General features: G+C 36.3%; 1 pseudogene; it reads right to left on the bottom strand.

Moving 5' to 3' along the window:
- Window positions 1–474: 474 nt before the first annotated feature.
- Window positions 475–15,103, bottom strand: LOC148579501 (uncharacterized; annotated as a pseudogene).
- Between the last annotated feature and the right edge of the window lie 1,395 nt (window positions 15,104–16,498).

Below are 16,498 nucleotides of genomic sequence, written 5' to 3' on the forward strand. Positions count from 1 at the left end.
TTGTAACCACACAGAGCCCATAACCGGGACTCGCTCACCTGAAAAACCTACCAGGTCTCCAGTAGAAGGTTGGAGGATGTTGCTGCTCAACTTCATCTTCTGGAATGTGGAGTAAAATAGGACATCGGCACTGCTCCCAAGGTCCAGCAACACCTTTTTTACTAGGAGATCTCCGAGTTGCAAGGAGATTACGACCGAGTCATCGAGATTTGTTGTATTGTTGTTATGATCAGTTGTCTGGAATGTTATCTGCAGGGAGTGTGGTAGTGTCTGCTATTGAATTTGATCGGCATTGATGGAAAGCATAGCTCGGTAAGATCTCTTTCTTGCCGAGCTTGTGGCTCCTCCACCTGCAAAACCTTCGGAAATACAGTTAATTATACGCTTTGGTTGGTCGGGATGGCAAGTGTCTGGCCGATCTTTATCTCGGCCATGCTGTTGTGCTGGATGTTGTTCGCCAGAGCTGTTTGTTCGTCACTGTATGTGTCCGCCGATGTATTTGTCCAGGTGGCCTTGCCGAGCTAATCACTCTAGAAGGTCTTTGGCGATGACACACTTGTCGGTAGTGTGTCCGTGCTTTTGGTGGAATGAGCAATATTTTGACCTGTCCGCGCCTTTTGAGTCTGGGTAATTGCCAGCTTTTCTTGGCAGTTTGATCAGCTTCGAATTCAAGATTTCCTTGATAATATCATCGCGCTTGGTGTTGAATTGAGTGTAGGACTCATATTGTGAAGTCGGTTTGAAGCTCTTCTTTTTGTCTCGAGTTCTGTCGTTGTCTCTGTAATGAGGCTTTTCTGTTTTTCGAGCTTGCTGGAGTTCCTCGATGTCGATCTGACCTTTTGCCTTTTCGCGGAACTCGGCCATAGTCTTAGGTTTGGTTACAGCAATGGTTTCCTGGAATTTTCCTGGTCGCAGGCCGCTTTTTATGGCATGCAGTTCCACTTCGAGGTGGAGGTCGGGTATACTTATGGCTATTTTTGTGAAGCACATCATGTAGTCTTTGAGGCTTTCGTGCTGGCCTTGCTTGATTGTGTTCAGGTAATCGGAGTCATGTAGGTAGATGGCCGATCCAGCAAAGTGCTCCTCAAAGGGCTTTGATATGTCTCGAAATAGAACCTGCAAGCAAAGAACAAAACCAATCAAGTGCAGGGCTGTCTAAATAAGATGGGAAACAACGACACAAAACTTTATCAGATGCACCGTTTACTATCATTATGGAGGTAAACTTCTTGATGTATTTCTTCGAATCGCCTAACCCATCATAGGGAGTTAGGGTGGTCGGCAGAGTAAACCTCCGGGGTAGCACGAAGTTCATCACTTCGACTGTAAATGGTCCGGGAGAGCTTTCCTGATCATCATTCTCGTTGTCTTGCCGAGCTTCCTCATTATGCTCGGGTTGCTCCTCTTCCTGTCGAGCAGTGTCTGAGACGTGTGTTGGTCCTGACTGCTGCTCGGCATCTTCTGTTTGTTCTTGCCAATCATTGTTGTTTTCGATTCGGGTGTTATTCAAGTTGGCAATTTGCTATGCCATTCTTTGATTCTCCTCAGTCATGCGCTGGTTGGCTTTTTGTAACTCGGTCACCATCCGAAGGAGTTCGAATGGTGTGGGTGGAAATTGTTCAGCATGACTTGGGCGAGAACCTCGAGGTGGATGATATATGGAAGGGATTATATTCTCGGCCCCATGGTGGGCGCCAATTGTTCTTGTATGGATACCTGGAGGGAGAGCTTAGTCTCTAGGAATCGACGCCGAGTTATTATCTCCGGTGCCGACCTTTAATCTTCATGATAATCCAAGCTTTACTCCAAGAGGGTGTCCAACAGCATAGAGCTTTGAGCAAGAAACAGGGGGGAGTGTACCTGCAAAGGCACTTCGAAGTTTAAGTCAGTATTGAGAATTCAATGTGTTCCTTTTGGAATGGAAGATCATACCTTTTATGGCTGAAAATGTGTAAGTCGGTTACGCTTCTACTTTATTGCCTGGATTAAAGAGCAATGATGAGGGTGGAATGTTAGGTTGAACGTTTCACAATTGGAAACAGTCCGTTGAGCTGAGTTGTAACGTAAGTGGCCGATTAATAATGTTGATTGCCGATTAATGACTGTAATGCCGAACTATAACATCAGGTTTCTAAATAATAATGTGAATAATGTCGAGTTATGAATGATAATGCCGATTTATGATGTTGGATTTGTAAGGGCCAGATCAATATGTTTTAAGTTTGATTTATTTATAAAGGAATGAATTATGTTTTGAATTGGGATTGTTGATGAACGGAATGGAAGAATGGATGATGATGATTATTGAATTTGAATGAAGGATGATGAGGATTGATTATAAAGTATGATTTTTGAATGAATTTAGAAATGAGATATGAACTGATGATGATAATGAATTCAAAGTAAATGAGACTTGCAAAATTGAGACAAATTGTTGACCCTCTATACGTAAGATGTGACCGGGCACTTTAACTCTCTGGGTTTCTCCATGGGCATGCATATATATATATATATATATATATATATATATATATATATATATATATATATATATATATAAATTTGAGTTAGGAGCTTTGTCTCTCCCCATGAATGAGCTTGGGATTGTTTTCATGGATATTATTGAGCTTGGGGATGTGTGTACAGAGAGACTGTCTAATGGTTAGCTACTAGGACATGTCGGGTTAGCTGTATAACCGACAGATGAGTTCATTAGTCGTAGGGCGGGCATTCATCATATGTATCTATGTGACATTGTTTGGGTGTGCATGTTGTAATTGGTCTACCTATGTGAATAATTCTATTTAACTGCTAATGCTATACTTGACATAACTGCTCTTGATTGTGTTTGAACTTTATTACTTGTGTCTGTGATTGATATTGGTTGGGTTATGGTGAATTGGATATTGGGTCCGAAGCCATGATTGATTATGTGATGGGTCGGAGGCCGTGATTGGTTTGTGTTGTGGTTTAGTAAAGTATGAAATATCAAGCTGGTCAGCATAGACTTAATGAACCTATGTTTAGAACAGGTTGGTCATTCATACTGTTAGGAAACTTTTAAGATTCTTTTATAAGAAAAGTAAGTTTTGGATTTTTGAATAATTAACTGATTTCTTTTAAAAATGTTTGAATTCTTGGATGGTCAAACCGTCAGTTTTTAACATATTCATAAGACAATGATAATCACTGAGATTGCAAACGATTTTCTTATTAAATATCTTCTTATGACAATTCTAAAACTCCATGGTGAGACCATGTGATTAGGTTCTCACCCCTACAGTTTTATCTTTTCAGGAGACGAACGAGAAGGCTTACGAAGAGTTTAAACCTACCCCCCAATCCCCTACTATATATATATATATATATATATATAAAAAAAAATAAAAAATAAAAAAATTATATATATATATATATATATATATATATATATTAATTTTAACCTCTCTTATCCTTTTATCATTCTCTTCTTTTTCTGTAATAATTTTTGTTTTTACTCATCCATTCACTTTTTATGTCCCTCCTTGTTTTCAGTTTTTCTTTGCTTCAGGGCAAGCAAACTTTTAAGTTTGGTGTTGTCGCTTCGCTTGTGGCTTTTCTGTTTATTTTAATGGCACAAAAGGGAGGCAAATCATCTTCACGGAGGAGCACATCCTGAAAAATGAGACGGCCACTAGGATAACTGAGGTGGTTGAGTTCCTTTCATTCTTTATTTCCTTCCGTTCTTATTATGTTATATTCCTGTTTTCTGCTATTTTACTTGAATGTCTGCGTGATCTTTAGTAATCCTGAGTCCTAGGTTCTAGTTTAATTCTGTTATTTTAAAATTTCAGTTATTTATCTTTTAATTGAAGAGATGTCTCATGTACCGATCACTGAACTTGAATCTAAAAAAAAGAAAAGAAGTGATGTATTGCATGAGAAATTGAGTTTATATTACAGAGTAGTCTTATTTACTTAAATGTGGTGGCATTATCTGGGATTCTGAATGCATGATATGAACAGTGCATATTTGAATTTGAATCAAAGGATGTTGATGTATGAGGAACAAGAATTTAGAGAACTATTATGAATTCTCTGGAGTAAACAAAAGCTTAATCTTTGAAGCAAAAGAAAAATAAAAGCAAGGTCCAAGGCTCTGAGCATCAATGACTAGGGAGGTCAGACATGATTAAAAGTTCAAAGAATTATTTTCCTAGTCATATACTTATGGTGTAAATGTGTTAAGCAATCCTTGAGACAGAGCACTAAGAGTGGAAATCAAGTGCATTTAACAGAGTATGCCAAAGGCTTTGAGCACCACTGTCTGGGAGTAACTAAAAGAAAAATCAGAACCAAAAGAGAGTTTTCCAGTTAAGTGCTTATGGTGTTTTTGTGTCAAGTAAAGCTTGAGACAAAGCATTTAAAGTCACGGCTAGGCTCAAGGTGCGAAGCACCAAAGAAAAGAGAATTAAAGAAAATTTTTTTTGTTCAAGGATTAATCCGAAGTAAAAAGATTAGAGAATTCATAATATTATCCGGATTCTAATTCCGAATGACAGTGACATTCCTCTGATTCAAAGGATAGTGAAATGTCAAACCTATTCAGGATTGTAGTGTATAAACCCTACTTTAAGAAGAGACAGAAGCTTAATTGAACACTCATTTCTCATGCAAATTCACATCCTAAGCCTATTGAAGAACTGAAGATTGATGGTTTAGAGGTTATAGAAACTCTCGTTGTAAGTATAGTTACTAAACCAAGCAATCAACCTTTCTTACAAAAGTTGTGGTTGTCACAAGTAACAAACCCCTTTAAAATTGATAACCGAGTATTTAAACCTCGGGTCGTCTTCTCAAGGAATTGCAGGGAGGTATGTTCTTATTATTGGTTATAAGTTTGTAAATTGGGGTTTAGGAAGTAAGGTGGGAATATGTTGAATGATAAATAAATTAAAATAATAATAATAAAATAAACTCTTGGCAAAGTATGAAGAACTAAAAGTCCTATCCTTGTCAATTGCGATGAGAATTGGGTTTTAATCCCACTTTGTTAACCTCTAACTATGAAGGTAAATCAAGTGGATTAATTAGCTTAATCCTCAGGTCCTAGTCAATTCCTATGGAAAGACTAGAGTTATTGGAGCAACTCCCAATTTCAACCACTGCTTTATTTGACAGCTCAAGCGTTACCAATAAATCAACCAAAGCCAAAAGGGAAAAATCCAAATTATTTATATAATAAAAAGGAGCAATCATAAGTCTGAAATACCTCAAGATATATTAAAAAGAAAATCAATCTAAACATAGAGAGTCATAAACAAAATTGAGAAAAGAAATAAAAATAAAGAACCTGGGATTGAGAGTCACTCCTAAAACTAAGAGAAATCATAAATCCTAATCCTTAAGAGAGAGGAGAGAACCTCTCTCTCTAAAAACTACATCTACTCCTAAAATTGTGAATGTGAGAGCCCTCCTATGAATGGATGCATTTCTCCACTTTATAGCCTCTAATCTGTGTTTTCTGGGCCGCAAACTGGGTCAGAAACAGCCCAGAATTCGCTGGTCTCGAATTCAATCACGCTGGATTTTCGTCATTGCGACGCGGCCGCATAGATCACGCGGTCGCGTCACCTAGCGTCAGAGAAACTATATCATATTATATATCAAATCGAAGCCCCGGATATTAGCTTTCCAACGCAACTGAAACCGCGTCGTTTGGATCTCTGTAGCTAAAGTTATAGCCGTTTGAGTGCAGAGAGGTCAGGCTAGACAGCTTAGCAATTTCTCCAACTTCTTGCATTCCTTCCACTTTTGCATGCTTTCTTCCCATCCTCCAAGCCATTCCTACCTTATAATATCTGAAAACACTTAACACACATATCAAAGCATCTAATGGTAATAAGAGAGGATTAATAATAAGCAAATATAAGATCAAAGAAGCATGTTTTCAATCAAAGCACATAATTAGGAAGGTAAATGTAAAACCATGCAAATAGTATGAATAAGTGGGTAAAGAGTTGGTAAAAACCACTCAATTGAGTACAAGATAAACCATAAAATAGTGGTTTATCAACCTCCCCACACTTAAATAATAGCATGTCCTCATGCTAAGCTCAAGAGAAACTATAAAGATGAAGAGGAATGGTATGAAATGCAACCTATGAATGTAACTACATGCAGAATATTTCCACCTACTTAGTTAAAAGTAAACAAATCTTTCAAGAGGAAATATGAATTGGATTTCACTAATTCAAATCATGAAAATGAAGTACAAATCGACTTGCAAGAAGAAAATAGCTCATGAAAGCAGGGAACAAGGAATTGAGCATCGAACCCTCACTGGTAGTGTATACACTCTAATCACTCAAGTGTTTAAGGTTCGATTTCTCAATTCTCTACTAACCTTGCTTTCTAAGGCTTGCTCTTCATCTTATAATCAACACAAATTTAATGCACAGATATACATATCAAGAGGTCTTTTAAGGGTTGTAATGGGGTTAGGGTCAAGGTAGGATTGTATTTGGCCAAGTGGACTAAAATCTGAATCCTTAATTAACTTAAACTTTCCACCTAACTTAAACAATCCATGTAATCATAATACAAAAACCTAACTGTCCATTAACCATGTTATCCATGTATTCATGCATTCAAATTTCAAGTACAGTACATATGCATTGCTTTCAACACTTAACTTTGGGGCATTTTGTCCCCTTTTTATTATTTGCTTTTTTTTTCTTTTTCTCTTTTTTCTTTTTCTTTTCTCTCTCTTTTTTTTATTTTTCTCAATGCATATGATTAAATTATTGAATGCATGAATCATGTTCTAAACATTTCTTTCACATTTTCATAAAGATATATAATACCCAATTCTTAAACCAAATATTTCCAAACCCAATTTTTCCACACTTAATTCATGAGCACTCTCACTAGTCTAAGCTAACTAAGGATTCAAATTAAGGACATTATTATTTTTCGCTTAGAGTTAATGATGTGCTAAAGTAAAGAACAAAGGGGTATAATAGGCTCAACATTGGTTTGCAAAGGATAATGAAAGGGTTAAGGCCATATGGGTATGTAAGCTCAGTGAACAAAGGCCTCAAACATATAAGTGTATGCATACATCAAACCATGGAAATATAGAATCAACCAAGACAAAGATCACAATTTTAGAGAGAAAAACACACTAAAACAAAATATTGGTTAGTAAAATGCAACCAATTCAAATAGGCTCAAAGATCTCACAAATTTTGTGTGTTCGAGCTCTAAACCATGTTCCAATATAATATTTCTTCAAACAAGTGTAACAAAAAATTTTATTCAAATTAGTGAAATACAGGTTTCTTGAAAAAGAAAATATTACTTTAACCAAGTGGTAAAATATGCAAAAATCAAACAAATATGCAATCAATCATGCAAATGCAACAATCAACAAATAAAGAAAATAAGATTATTGGTGTTGAAAAGAAAGTACTAACCCACGAAGATCGGTATCGACCTCCCCACACTTAAAGATTGCACCGTCCTCGGTGCATGCTGAGATTTGCAAGTAGATGGGTTGTTTCAACTGTTGCTTTTCTCTAAGGATTGTGCAGATGGACTTGTCTGTCTCCCCATGTAAAATGTCTTCCGCTTCCCTTCCGGGTGGCCATCCTGAAAGAAAAAGGGAAGAAGAGTAACCCAGAAATAGAGATAAGAAAATAAAAGAAGTATGGGTTAATGCCAAATGATAAGGGTCTCATTTACATGGAAGCTTCAACATGTAAGGGAGAAAACAATATAAGCCATGGCATACCAATGGTGCAAAATTTGCAACAATGGGGAAGAGAGTGGGTAATGAAAGACAATGTGAGTTCATGTCAATGCAAAAGGAATATCAGAATTATAAAAATTAGCATTGATAATATTACCCAATCAGAATTAAACAAGTTACTAAGCACCAAGAAAATACCAGAAAAGATGTAACAGTTGAATAAGAATATTTGAACACCAATAATAACTTTAGAAAAATAAAAATATACAATGAATGAAAGTATGCAAATAAATAAAATGAAAGTGAAAAAGAATGAGAAGTAGAAAAAGAAAGTGAGAAAGGAGAGAGAAGGAAGAAATTAGGATTAGAAGAGAAAAGATAAGAAAATTGGCACTAATCTGGATAGGTTGTGCGACGCTGGCGACGCGATCGCGTGGGTGACGCGGTCGCGTGGTGCGCGATAAGGTTGGGTGACGCGGACGCATGGGGCACGCGATCGCGTGACTCGATTTGTGCTAGTGGCGCGAGTGCAGCCTCGCGGTCGCACAACTCTCTGTTCAAAACTCAGTATTGCCAAAATCCAGGGTGAGGCGGTCGCATGGTCGACGCGATCGCGCGGGTGGTCTTATTTCCAATATGACGCGGACGCGTGGGTGACGCGTTCGCGTGGCAGGGCTTGTGCTACTAGCACGGGTCCAGCCCAACTCCAGCTCAACTTTCTGCCATACACCCTTTTTACGCCGATTTCAGGTCACGCGGCCGCGTGGGTGACGCGGTCGCGTGGGAGGCTATTTTTCCAAATGATGTGGACGCATCATCGACGCGGTCGCGTGGAGTCAATTTGTGCTAATGGCGCGCCTCCAGCCTTGCTCCTGCGTAACTTTCTGTTCAATTTATTATTCTCTCATCTCCTTGCGACGCGGACGCATCGCTGATGCGGTCGCGTCGCGTGCTCGCTCTCTTTTTTTTTTAACTGAAATGATGCAGAATGCAGTGTTAATATGAATGTGATGCAAAACTCTAAGTTCAGTATAATAAAATAAAATAAAATAAGACTAGAAAATAAATAAAACTAAATAAAAATGAAAAAGGAACAATCATACCATGGTGGGTTGTCTCCCACCTAGCACTTTTAGTTAAAGTCCTTAAGTTGGACATTTGATGAGCTTCCTGTTATGGTGGCTTATGCTTGAACTCATCCAGGAATCTCCACCAGTGTTTATGATTCTAGTAACCTCCGGGGTCCCAAACTAAGCATGTAAAGCCCTTAAGAAGCTTCAAACAGATTCTTAGGCTCCCGGGGTGACAAATGCCAGAACAGATTCCAGGATCCCAAACTTTACTTTTACACCCGTTTTTGTCTCAATCTGCATTTTTCCAGCTGGGTGAAAAGTGATCTGAATTCTCACTGCAGCGACCAAACAGCTTCATAGACCCATTCAGTTGAGCTTTATACCAACCCTTGCGTTTGAACTTAAAGCTTCCAACCATGATGAACCTTGCAGGACAATTCTTACCACTGGCCATCTTCCTCTTACTCTTAATATCACAAAGAGCTCTAAGTTGACCATCCGTCTCCAGTAGCCCATATTCAAGTGGGATTAGAAAGCTATGGGATATGAATTTTACCCACTTGAATGTTGTGAAGGATGATGGCAATTTAGGGGGAGGTATTTTTAATGAAATTGCAAGTTCCACTCCCTTGTGCTCTTCTCTGATAATTACCACCTCTTTGCAAGCTTCTTCAATTTCAACCCCTTCCTCTTGGCAGCTCTCTTCCAATTTAATCTCCTCTTCATTGCTTTCCAAGGGCATGGGAGGTTGTGCTTCTTCTTCTTGAATCTCCATCTCTTGATCAACCTCTTCCAAGTCTTCAACTATGATATGCTTTGGAGGTGGTACACCCTCCTCAGCATCAAATTCAACCGTCTTGGAAGGAGGCTCTATGTCTTGACTTTCCTATGGAGGTTCTGCATCTCCTAAGTCTTCAACCACTTCTTCTTCTTCTTGAACAATGACAGCTTCTTCTACTTGTTCTAGTATGAATTCATGCTCTGTCTTGTCCACTGGAGTTTCTGGTATCTCCTTTATGCTATGCTCTTCACTAGACTGTCTACATGGGGCTGTGGCTGATCCTTGTGTATTTAAGCGCCTAGAAGCCCATTGAATTAATGCTTGCCCCAGTTGTTGAGTGGTTGCCTGAAATCGATCCACTGTTTCCTTGAAACGATCCTTTGTCTCTTGATGCACTCGGCTTTCATAAGTAGGATCATAGTGCTCTTGGATTGATGGATATGGAGATGATGAATATTGAAGTGGTGGTTCTTGTGAGTAATTGGGTTGGAATTGGGGTGGTTCTATGTATGGTTCATATGGCTCATAAGGTGGTTGGTATGGTGGTTGAGGGTTAGGGTCATATGGAGGTGAATGGCGGAAAGGGGCTTGTGAGTATGGTGGTCCAAAGTTATGTTGAGGAAAGGGTCCATAGGCATATGGTGGTGGTTGTTGATAGTCCACTGGAGGTGGTTGTTGCCATGAGAGTTGATCAAATCCTTGTGGCTCCTCCCATCTTTGATTGTTCCAACCTTGATGCCTGTTCTCATTGTAATTTCTTCTTCCTGCAACATTATTGTAACCAGACTCATAGCCAAAGGGGTGAGAGTTCATAGTAGCAAAATAAAAAATTAAAAACAAAAATAAAAATAAATTTAAATTAAAAGGTTATTTAAATTTTGAATTTGAAAATTAAATTTTAAAATTTGAATTTTTAAATTTTTGAAATTTGAATTTTTGAAATTTGAAATTTAAAATTTGAAAAATTTTAAATTTAAATTTTGAAAATTTTTAAATTTGAAATTTGAAATTTGATTTTTGAAATAAGATAAGATAAGATAAAATTTTAAAATAAAAATCAATAACCTCTTAATTTAATAAAAATAAAAATAAAAACAAATCAAAAAGCAAATATTTACAATAACCAATAATAAGGCACACGTTTACATTTCCCCGGCAATGGCGCCATTTTGAAGAACTGAAGATTGATGGTTTAGAGGTTATAGAAACTCTCGTTGTAAGTATAGTTACAAACCAAGTAATCAACCTTTCTTACAAAAGTTGTGGTTGTCACAAGTAACAAACCCCTTTAAAATTGATAACCGAGTATTTAAACCTCGGGTCGTCTTCTCAAGGAATTGCAGGGAGGTATGTTCTTATTATTGGTTATAAGTTTGTAAATTGGGGTTTAGAAAGTAAGGTGGGAATATGTTGAATGATAAATAAATTAAAATAATAATAATAAAATAAACTCTTGGCAAAGTATGAAGAACTGAAAGTCCTATCCTTGTCAATTGCGATGAGAATTGGGTTTTAATCCCACTTTGTTAACCTCTAACTATGAAGGTAAATCAAGTGGATTAATTAGCTTAATCCTCAGGTCCTAGTCAATTCCTATGGAAAGACTAGAGTTATTGGAGCAACTCCCAATTTCAACCACTGCTTTATTTGACAACTCAAGCGTTACCAATAAATCAACCAAAGCCAAAAGGAAAAAATCCAAATTATTTATATAATAAAAAGGAGCAATCATAAGTCTGAAATACCTCAAGATATATTAAAAAGAAAATCAATCTAAACATAGAGAGTCATAAACAAAATTGAGAAAAGAAATAAAAATAAAGAACCTGGGATTGAGAGTCACTCCTAAAACTAAGAGAAATCCTAAATCCTAATCCTTAAGAGAGAGAAGAGAACCTCTCTCTCTAAAAACTACATCTACTCCTAAAATTGTGAATGTGAGAGCCCTCCTATGAATGGATGTATTCCTCCACTTTATAGCCTCTAATCTGTATTTTCTGGGCCGCAAACTGGGTCAGAAACAGCCCAGAATTCGCTGGTCTCGAATTCAATCACGCTGGATTTTTGTCATTGCGACGTGGCCGCATGGATCACGCGATCGCGTCACCTAGCGTCAGGGAAACTATATCATATTATATATTAAATCGAAGCCCCGGACGTTAGCTTTCTAACGCAACTGGAACCGCGTCGTTTGGACCTCTGTAGCTAAAGTTATAGCTGTTTGAGTGCAGAGAGGTCAGGCTGGACAGCTTAGCAATTTTTCCAACTTCTTGCATTCCTTTCACTTTTGCATGCTTTCTTCCCATCCTCCAAGCCATTCCTGCCTTATAATATCTGAAAACACTTAACACACATATCAAGGCATCTAATGGTAATAAGAGAGGATTAATAATAAGCAAATATAAGATCAAAGAAGCATGTTTTCAATCAAAGCACATAATTAGGAAGGTAAATGTAAAACCATGCAAATAGTATGAATAAGTGGGTAAAGAGTTGGTAAAAACCACTCAATTGAGTACAAGATAAACTATAAAATAGTGGTTTATCACCTATATTAGTTTTGGTTGCTTGAGGACAAGCAACAATTCAAGTCTGGTATTGTGATGCATGAGCACCTTTTCCTAGTGAATTTGCATTTGAATTGTTAATTTTAATCAAGATTTAAATATCTTTTAGCCACTATAAATGCTACTTTGAGTTGTGTGCAATTCTGTTTATTTTAGGTATCATTCAGATGGATTTGACGAAATTTTGTAGAAAAAGAGCAGAAAGTGAATGATCCTGTCAACCATGACCTCCTTGCACTCTAATAGACATAACTTGAGCTACAAAGGTCTAATCAATGTGATTCTAGTGGAATTGGAAAGCTAACTTTCAGAGCTTTCCAACGATGTATAACAGTATACACTTTGCTCTCTGACTATACGTCCTTGGTCGCGCCTAACTTGGGATTCTCCAAGTTAGGCACCAAAGGAGAACTTACACGCCAATACCACACGGGTAAGGTGGCGCCTAAATTGGGATTATCCAAGTTAGGCACCAGTTAAAGCAAAACAAGTCAATCCAAGGCTACCATAGTGGCGCCTAACTTGGGATTTTCCAAGTTAGGCGCCAGCCCAAATCAATCAAGTGGTCTCAGCACATGATGAAGCAAGCAACGAAGATCTTTATTAATTTTTTGTTAAACTTTAATTTATTTATAAATAGGAAAAGATATTATTTAATTTTAAAAAATATATTTTACATTAATTAGGATTAGATAATAAAGAGAAAATATTTAGCCCTTCGGGCTCGACTCTTCTCACTTACCTCATTCCACACTTTATAGCTTTTCAAAATCCTTTTTTTCTCTCTGAACCATGAGCAACTAAACATATACTGTTAAGGTTAGGAGCTCTGTTTATTCTATGGATTAATACTATTACTTTTCTATTTTAATTCATGTATTAATTTCAATTTCAGGAATTATTTTTGTTCTTTATCTTATGAATCTGGGTGGAACGGAAGTATGACCCTTATTCTATTTGAGTTCTTGTAAAACTTAGAAAAGCTCTTTACCTGAACAGCAGCTTGAAAATAATTTCTCCTAAATTTCTAATTATCTAGATTTAACGGGATACGTGACATATAATCTTCTTATATTTGGATAAATAGGGTTTCTGTGGCACATAAACTAGTTTTGAACTTAACCCTCTAATCGAAATCAAGTGACCAAGGAATTGGCGGTTGATGAAGGTTAGAGAAGACTAAAAAGATCTAAGAAATTAGGGTTTAGTCACATATAGTTTGCCATGAATTAAATCTTGCATGATTAAAATAGTTGGTAAGAAAAGTTAGTCCGAAAGATAAATATCTCCGAAACCTTAACTGTTTTACTCATATATTTCACAACCCGTTACTGCTTGCTTTCTGATTTTTTGAATTTACTGTTTGACGTAATTAAGACCCAAACACTCTTTTCTATTTGTCTAACTAAGTAAATTACGCAATCATTGTTGCTTAGTCCATCAATCCTCGTGAGATCGACCCTCACTCACTTGAGGTATTATTTGGTACGACTTGGTGCACTTGCCGGTTAGTTTGTGGGTTATAAATTCCGTACTAGTGACTCAGCTAGAAGCGTGACATTCTGATAGTGAGAGTGTTACAACATCAACCACCCAAACGCGATGTGGCATATCGCTGGAGCAATCGACTTCCAAGATAATGTTGTTCTTTTCATGTTTACGTTAAATAAGTATATAGTTATAGTCATAGTTAGGGTACTTTTATAGATGTAGTATATATTAGGTGGTAGAATGTATTGTTAGTAAGTGTTAATTGATAGGTATGATTTAACCTATCAATTAAATTAATTTAACTAGTAAATATTTATTGTATGTTGTGATGTCTTTAATGTGAATCTATATTTATTGCATTTAGGATTTTTTTGAATAAATAAATATTTTATTTACGAATGTAGGTAATTTGTAGCTTTTTTAACTGTTATTTAATGTTTTAATGGGAATTAGGTTTGTTTGATATATTTTTTCGACTAAAATTTAATTATTTTATTTCGAACTAAGTTATGAAATGTGAAACTCTTGTTTAGTATAATTTTTCTATTTTTATTTCAACATTTAAATGTTTACTTTTAAAATAGATTTCTTATTCCACTTTTTTTTTATCAAAGGTCTCGCCTATTTCTTCCTAGACGAGTGAGCAACACTCTTGCACCACTAGAAGCCATTCTCCCTTACTTAAGAGAGGTTGAGTTTGGCAACACAGTGCACCTCAAGAACTTCGTATTTGACACTCCCTAATAACTGCATTTGTGGAATGTTGGTGTCCTGAGACCTACATTTTTCACTTGCCATGGGATAATTGTACAATCACCTTGTAGGACATTGCATACCTCCTTGGATTATGCACACATGGAGAGGCAGTAGGCGGGTGCTTGCATAATTTTCAGACGTGGTACGGGCACTCGACCTAGAAGTGGGTAGAGCAACTCCTCGATGTCAAGCCTCTTCATGTTCAGCAATAGGGCGTGCAAAGGAAGGAGTTCTTCTCCATCAAGCTTACATGACTTCTTCACACCTTGCATTACTACCTCTCTGCTTTTGAATTTGTGGCCAACCCTAAACTTTACACCACCATCTATGTTGTAATCGTCTCCATCCATATTGAAAAATGGAGTTTTCTCGTACATCACATCCAGATCCAACATATGATAGTGATTGGGTATAGCTGATAAGGCCGGACTTGGTTGTAGGACAAGCCGAAGATACCGAACTGATGTGTCGACGGGAGTCTCTGGTACAAACTACTCCTCATCATCATCATCTTCACAAGAACCAATATCGTTGCTATTGGCAACATACTCCTCACTGTCCATGTCCATCTCTTCCACTGGACTAGACAGTGTATCGGTGATGGTGCAAGAGGTGGGTCATCCTATACAAAATTCGAGTGGCCAGATCGACCGTCACCAACATCACCAACCTCCGCAAAAAGCTCCATCACTTGTTCTGCCATGATTCTCCCATGGAGGTCAAACATGAGGTGCACATGCTCATCGCCATGAAGTCAAAACAAACAAAACCAAAAAACTCCATTTTCAATCGGTGCTAACAACCTATACCCAACCCTTCCAACCTCTTTTCTCCCGCTAGCACCAATGCTCCTCAATATCAAACTCTTTAGTTCGGACAAAGAATTTACTTGCCGAGTGCACAATAGAATGGGATTACCACACTCAAATTTCACTCTAATATCACTATTTCTCATATGACAATTGAGATACACACTTACAACCACATATCCACTATCACTAGAAATTTTTGCTTAATTTTTGGAAGAAAAAAAATGAAAAGAGAAGAAGAAGTAAAATATTTGTGAAAAATACAAATGGTTGCAGATCTTTTTATAGTTGCTGAAAATTTATCGTACCGTATCTTATTTACACTATAAACGAGATATACACGTTTCACATTTAGTATCTTCACAGTGTTATTTCATGTCTTATCTTGTTTACATTGTAAATGAGATAAGTAATGGAGTGTAAATTCGTAAAAATGAAACAAATTACTTATGTTCGTAAATAAAATATTTATTATATTTATTTAAAAAAATTCCTCAAATAAGATACCTATTTAAATTTGGTGACAACCATATCATGAAAATCTATAAAGAAAACTATAGTTGTATCTTCCTAACCATGTTGAAATATACTACTTGTAATACATGAGACAAGTCGCAAGTGTTTTTTGTTCAGATGTTTGATTGGATATATTCAATTATCATGTGAGTTGTCTAATAAGAAGATAGCTCAAACAACATCGCATGAGAAAAAAAGTGACATATATTATTACTTAATTTAAAAGTGGATAAATTAAACATGATAGAACAAAATATATTTTTCTCAATTTCTTTATACACAATCTTCAAATTCAATAAAAAAATATTGATATTCAACAAATTCGTTCAAGTAATAATAAAAAAATTCATTTTCAAAGTCACTTTCTACCCCCTCCTTTAAAAAATTGGTATACAAAATAAATGCATCGATTTCCAGATATTATATGATATTATCAAGAGGAAAAAAATATATATTCTTTATTTCTTTAATAATGCTACATAACTAAAAATCACATATAAATAAATAAAATTGTATTTAATACCATTGTTATTTATAAGAGACTGTGAATCATTCTCCTTAATTAATTGATACAATTAATTTTTTTCTATAAATATCTTTTTTTATTTAATTACATCAAAAACTAATTCAAATTTTATAAAAATCAAATTTCAAAAATCACTCCTGAATTGTTAGCATATTACATCCATAATTATACAATCTTTATTTCAAATAAAAATTTTAAATTATTATATTATTAGCCCTAAAAAATATTTTAAATCACCATAAGATAT

This window comes from Arachis ipaensis, chromosome B10, assembly GCF_059453495.1.
Source record: "Arachis ipaensis isolate K30076 ecotype BB chromosome B10, ASM5945349v1, whole genome shotgun sequence".
NCBI lineage: Eukaryota > Viridiplantae > Streptophyta > Magnoliopsida > Fabales > Fabaceae > Arachis > Arachis ipaensis.